The sequence below is a fragment of the Oryzias latipes genome, chromosome 1 (assembly GCF_002234675.1).
Source record: "Oryzias latipes chromosome 1, ASM223467v1".
Taxonomy (NCBI): Eukaryota; Metazoa; Chordata; class Actinopteri; order Beloniformes; family Adrianichthyidae; genus Oryzias; species Oryzias latipes.
Window position 1 is genome coordinate 35,874,491 of NC_019859.2, and position 6,000 is coordinate 35,880,490.

Below are 6,000 nucleotides of genomic sequence, written 5' to 3' on the forward strand. Positions count from 1 at the left end.
TCTTTCCACCTTTATCCACCTTTGTCATGGTAGGGAGAACACATCAATGGAAGGGGGGGTCATCTAAGATAGCACAAGGGTTACGCTGCACATGTATGAACAGGAATATGGCAGCTGGGGGTTCTAGCGGAGGGAAATCCCGAAAGACAACCATGGCAAAAACTAAACACCGCAGTGGTCTGAAGTCTTATTTCTGATCACAAAGTCAGGGTTACGCTTTCGTCACCCGTACGGGTGCTGTGGGTTTTTGGGTTGTCTGGGTCCGTGAGGGGTCGTAGATAGGAGCGGCTGCAGGTGCCTCCTACGGCCAGTACGACAAAATAAAACACAACACAGACACAAAACAGTGATAACGGTTGAAATCACTTAAATCAATAACATCATAAGTTTACATTGAAGAACCAGCAAAATCATTAAAAGCCGATCCATGAACATAGAAAAAGGTTTTTAAAAGAGATTTAAATACTGGTCTGGACTCAGCGAGCCTGATCTCTTCTGGGTGACCATTCCAGAGTGTTGTGGCTCTAATAGCAAAGCCCCCCCCCCCCCCCCCCCCCCCCCCCCCCCCCCCCGTCACCTTTGGTCTTCAGTCTGGATTGTGGGATTGTTAAGAGGCCTTTTGCCAAAGAGCTAAGATGGCGACCAGGTACATAAGGGACGAGGAGATCGGCTTTATATTTTGGGGCCAGGACCACAGCGTGCCTTAAAGGCAACCAATAAAACCTGGAAATCTATTCCACAACGGCCTGGGAGCCAGTGCAGAAACGCGAAACCTGGAGTGATATGATCTCTCATTCTGGTTTTGGTTTTGCTTTCGTACAGTGTCTTTACGCCGCACGTGATCCAAAAGCACCCGTAGGACGTCCCCACAACCTACTCGTCTAATTGATCGTCTAATTTCCTCATTTCTAACAGTCAGCAGGGAGCGTGCACGTGTCACGTGAACAGCACTAACAGCCTCCTCATGCAGTCTGCAGGATTTGGAGGCTTTATTAAAGGAAAGTTCTGTACGACACGCCTGGATCTCACCTTCTTCCCCTTACGTGTTGTAGAAGTGTCCTCTACGACCTGTCGCCTGATCCATGAACATAGGAAAAAATGTGCACGAACATTTTCTCTCTGCAGGTTCACTGAGCGGTCTACCACCCTGATATTTCCTGCGGGTCAGACCCGTACAGGTTTGACCATTTTTCACCACATACAGCTCGTATCCACAGCTGAGAGTAAGGCCTAAAGTTCGGATGTATGGAGAAGGCATTAGCAGCTTTAGCGCTAGCAGCTCACATGAACTCAGTTATCTTTTTTTAATCCTTTAGCTGTGATATTAAAATACATGGAATTATTTGAAATGATTAAACAATTGGCACTTGTCCTTTAAGCTGCATGCCAGCAGCTCTGTGGACGCTCTGCAACCCAGTTTCACCCCTTCATGATGTGTCCAATCAATTAATTGATTACACTGATGCCAGACTGTGGCTCCATGGTGCTGCCCTTCCCGCCCCTCCTGTTCTGGGTAGAAGTGTACAGCTGGTAATGGAAGAGCAAACGAGGCTAGTAAGCAGCGGTTGGTCCCTGTCGGTCGGAATCAACGTTTCCATGGCAACTACTGTCGCTAATCAGGAGTTGAGCTTGCTGGAGGTCCACAGCCCTTGCACTGAACGCGGGCTTGGGGAATCAGTCAAATGTGTCAAACGTTCAAGGTGGGGGCCAAAGGGAAGCAGGTGTTTTTATTGAGGCATCTCATTGGTCAGTTTATAACTTGCATTGAGGAAAAAGTAACTTGGGGAAGCAAAAGAGGATTATCAAGAAGATGTGGGGAAAAAAAAGGTATCAGATCAAGAAAGGTTCTTCTGACCAATACAATGGCGGAGTGACAGCTGTTTATTTCTCTAAAAAAAGTCTGTGGGAATTTGGTTTTATGAAATCACCAGGTACTTCCTGTTTGGAACACCAAGGGGGCGGAGTCGATCAACCCAGTTCTCATAAACAGTTAATGGTTAGAATCTAAGAAACGCATGAACCACAAAGGCTTCGAAACACAGTGGAATCATAATATTTCTTCAGATTGAAGAATTTTATCTGCTTGATTTGAAGTTAAACTATAGCAGTGATGAGAATATCGTGCATGATGACCTTCACAAAGCGTTAGATCCCCTCACTGTTAAGCAAACAGAAGGATCATTTCCAAGCAAGAGAAAGTGGGGGACATTGGACTGACCCAACTGCAGTCCCAACCACTGACTGTATCTGAGAACTGGACATAGTGACCCCTCCCCCTGGGGTTCCAAACAGGAAGTACCTGCTGGCTCCAAGAAGCCACACTCCCATAGACATCTACATGGTAAATGTACACATGTATACACGTATACCTGTAAGCGCTTTTCTACCTTCCTTGAAGACCCAAAGCGCTTTACAGTCACAGTCAGTGTTTCAGTTACACAAATGCGCAAAACTTTATCAACATTCTAGAAATGTCACACAAACACAATTTCACAATCACACTGTTTCCATTAAATCATTCAGGCAAATAAACACAAATCAACTCACGCGACAAGTCATTCCGAAACATGCCAACGGATGTGATTGACAGCAGATACATTCACGTGTCTGTCTGTGTGTCTCTCATGACAATGCATTGAAAAGCTCTACAAAAGCATCGGTAATCGCGTCTCCATGTTCATGAGATCTTTCAGAGGCTCTCCCGGTATTAGCTTCAGTTCCACCGCAAAAAACGCTTTCTGCCGCCACGTCCGTATCTCTGTGACCCACATGAGTTCAAGAGCGAAAAAATAAAGACAAAAATCAAACTAGAGGATCTTTTTATTGTAGTCTCCATAAAAATAAGAAGAATATAAGTTTTAGGAGGCCCGTGCTGGCTGCCTGCCCTTCTCGCAGCAGCTCTGTCTGCCAGCTAGCCAGTTGAGTGCCGGCATGGCAAAAAAATGAGCTCTGCAGCCAGCCGCCGGCGTCGCACGCGCGAACACTCAAGCCCCATTGGCCCACGACAGAGTCCAGGCTGGATCCCCCCTTTGCTCAGCAGTGGCTGGGACAGTCTCAGGCGACCCCGCGGCCCCAGCAGCTTAAGAAAATGGATGCAACCGGTCTACCTGTGCAGAGTTGTTGTTCACATGACTCATTTAATGTGACTCAGTTAAAAAAGTGTTTCCATTGCAGTTTTGTGAAATATGTCGACTTCATTAAGCCCCAAAAACCACCTCCTCCAAACCTGCAAGTTTTTTTCTAAATGAATGAAAATGCAGATACTGTCCCATTCCCCCATAGACACACAATTCACACACTTCACTGCCAAACACTGGCGCCAACCTATAACCACCAGGAAGAAAGTAGGGTCTTGCTCAAGGACACTTTGACAAATAGACGGGCAGGGAAAGGAGCCTGGGATCTTCTGATCGAAGGTTGACCGCTCTACCTCTGCACCATGGCCGCTGTAGCTACTCAGTCACTCTATTGGTCGGAATAGCCGTTCTTGCTCATGAGATTTTTTCTTTAGTTCAAATTATTCGAGTTATAAACTGACCAATCAGATGCCTCAACGAAAGTAGGCGGAGCCTGCTGTCCCAAGTCCGACGTTCGAACGTTTGACAGATTTCATGTAGCCCGCTGTCTAGTGGTAGGGGTGTGGCCTTGAAGCACGCTCACTCCTGATGGTGAGTGCGGTTGCCATGGAAACGTTGACTCAGTAAACCATATGGGTGACGTCGCTCAGCGACGTTCTGATGCAACAGTGGTCCAAACCAAAGAACGAGCCTTGTTTTCTCTTCCCCTCATGACCCCAGCTGCTCACAGGTGAATCTATGATGCTGCATATGAGTTCATAAAGACGGCACTGTGCCATTTTCTTCCTGAAAAATGAAATAAAAATCGATGTAAACTGGATCCCTGTGCAGACACTCACAGTTATTCTGCTTCTCCTTCTGACGGCGTTCTCTTTAGGTTCTTGTTTTCAGGTTTTGTTCATGTCTTTTACCCCTCTACACACAAATCTTTCATCACTTCTGTTTTCTGTTTGCCAATCAGAATGAACTCATTTTAACTGTGAATTTCCAAATCCTATTGTTAAATAAAATGTATGTCACACTTTGCCTGATTTGGTATTTTAAACGATCACATTAAGCATTTAACTGTGTCTCTTGTTACATCAATTATATATTATTGGTGAAAGACAGATATTACACAAAACTTACTAAAAAACTGATTTTTTGAACAACAAAAGACAACAACAAAAGAAAAGCTTTGACAGCCCAAATAAATCTTAACAAAGAGAAAGTTAATACAAAAAATGTATTTATTCAACGGTCTAATAAGCTGCAGATTCTAATTCTGTCATCAGTTTCAAAACAAGTCAGCTGTTTATGAGGAATTGGTTTCTGTTATAACAAATGGAGTCTCAGGCAGTGGAAACTTTTCTGCTTTTCATAAAATCACAAGTTAAAATGTGAAGATTTGTTCTCTACGTTTGAAGTCTCTGACACACTTGTTGGTTTGTTCCATTAAAGAAAATTGTATTGCAGTCATTTTTCACAGCTCTTCTTACTGAGAGACACAAAATAAAAGTTCTTGAAATGAAATTCCAGTCTTGTATACATTATATTATCCCTGTGTATGTCCCCAGAATTTAGGAATATTTGACAGCAACGACAACGACACACCGCTACTACTAACCCAATTCTAATGGAACCTCCAGCACAAACACACATCATCCTCTGCTGTGGAGACCCACGAGATGGAGCAGCAATAGAGCAGCAATGAAGTAGAAATGGAACAGCAATGGAACAGCTGGAGCTACGATGGAACAGCAATCGAACAGGAACGGAGCAGCAATCGTAAAGCAATGCGCGCCTCCGCCGCGCTCTCGGGCATCGATCATGTTTGTGCATTTGTGCATGAGAGCAGCTCGATGGAGACGGAGGGCGGGGTAAACAACATGTATGTCTTACCGTCACAGTCCTCCGGTTCCTTCTCCCCCCTCCTCCTCCTCCGCGCTCACTGCGTTTCCCGCATTCCGTCTCTCCGCGCCCTCGCCCGCTGTTGTCTCCTCGCTGCCTCGCGCCCCGTTATGTCCGATTGCATGAACAATGTCAGTCTTCGGGGGCCAAACGTGCGCTGGGCCAAACTGCGGCGTTAGACGGCAGACATTAGCGCAGTGTGTCCATCCGCGGCTGGGCGTCCTCCCTCCACCTGTGATCGGTTGCTCCGCCGGACCTCACGCCCTCCCTCCGTCGACGTTTTCCCCGCTGCGCTGCTGTGGCTGTGCGTCACGTCGGTTTCATAATTCCCACGGGTTTCTGCCCAGATGCGCTGCGGGCTGCGGGCCTTTCAGCGCCGGTGAATGAATGAAGCCCAGAGCGCGACGAGAACAACACCGCATGCAAATTATTGCGCGATCCGCCGCCGCCGCGCGCCCCTCCGTCGATGCCCGTCGCTCACCGAGGCCCGCCGTCGCTTGTCATCGTCGCTTAAACGTCTGGAATGTCGTTGATCGGGAGCATCCCTGCGTTTTAATTGGATGTGCCGTCCGTCGATGTGATGAGAAAGTCTCCGCGCTTCCGTGAAGAATCTGGAGGAGACGCAGCATCAGCATCACATCTGGGCTGATGCCGAGCCGGGGCGGGATCTGCTGTCGTTCCGTTTCCGGGCCCCAATCAAAAAAAAATCTAAATCAAAATACAAAACCTCAAAGACAAAAGGCAGTGATCACGGCGGGATCCGGTTTCCCGCTCCTGGCCTCGCCTTGCATCCGTCGGTCCCTCTTCTCTCTCACTCTCTCCATCAGCTTGTTGCGCGTGCTGAACTCGAGAGCGCGCAGCATAGAAATGCGCGCGTGCGGACAGAAGGAGGCAGGGGATGGGAGGGGTGGGGGGGCATGTTCCACATTTAGTTGTGGAGGTTGGTCAGAGTAATACAGGCCTTCCGGGGGGGGGGGGGGGGGGGGTGAGTCTGGCGCTTCACGGTCCCGCCTCATAATTCATGAAAACCATC

General features: G+C 47.6%; 1 protein-coding gene across 3 annotated transcripts in view; it reads right to left on the reverse strand.

The window, feature by feature from the left end:
• The window catches only part of LOC101161954 (adhesion G protein-coupled receptor L1), a 59,329-nt gene extending 53,502 nt beyond the window's left edge, over positions 1–5,827 (reverse strand). For all 3 annotated transcript variants that reach the window (XM_023964618.1, XM_023964653.1, XM_023964594.1), the window contains exon 1: positions 4,959–5,827. The gene's annotated coding sequence lies outside the window, so the exon portion shown is untranslated. The remainder of the gene's footprint in view (positions 1–4,958) is intronic.
• Between the last annotated feature and the right edge of the window lie 173 nt (positions 5,828–6,000).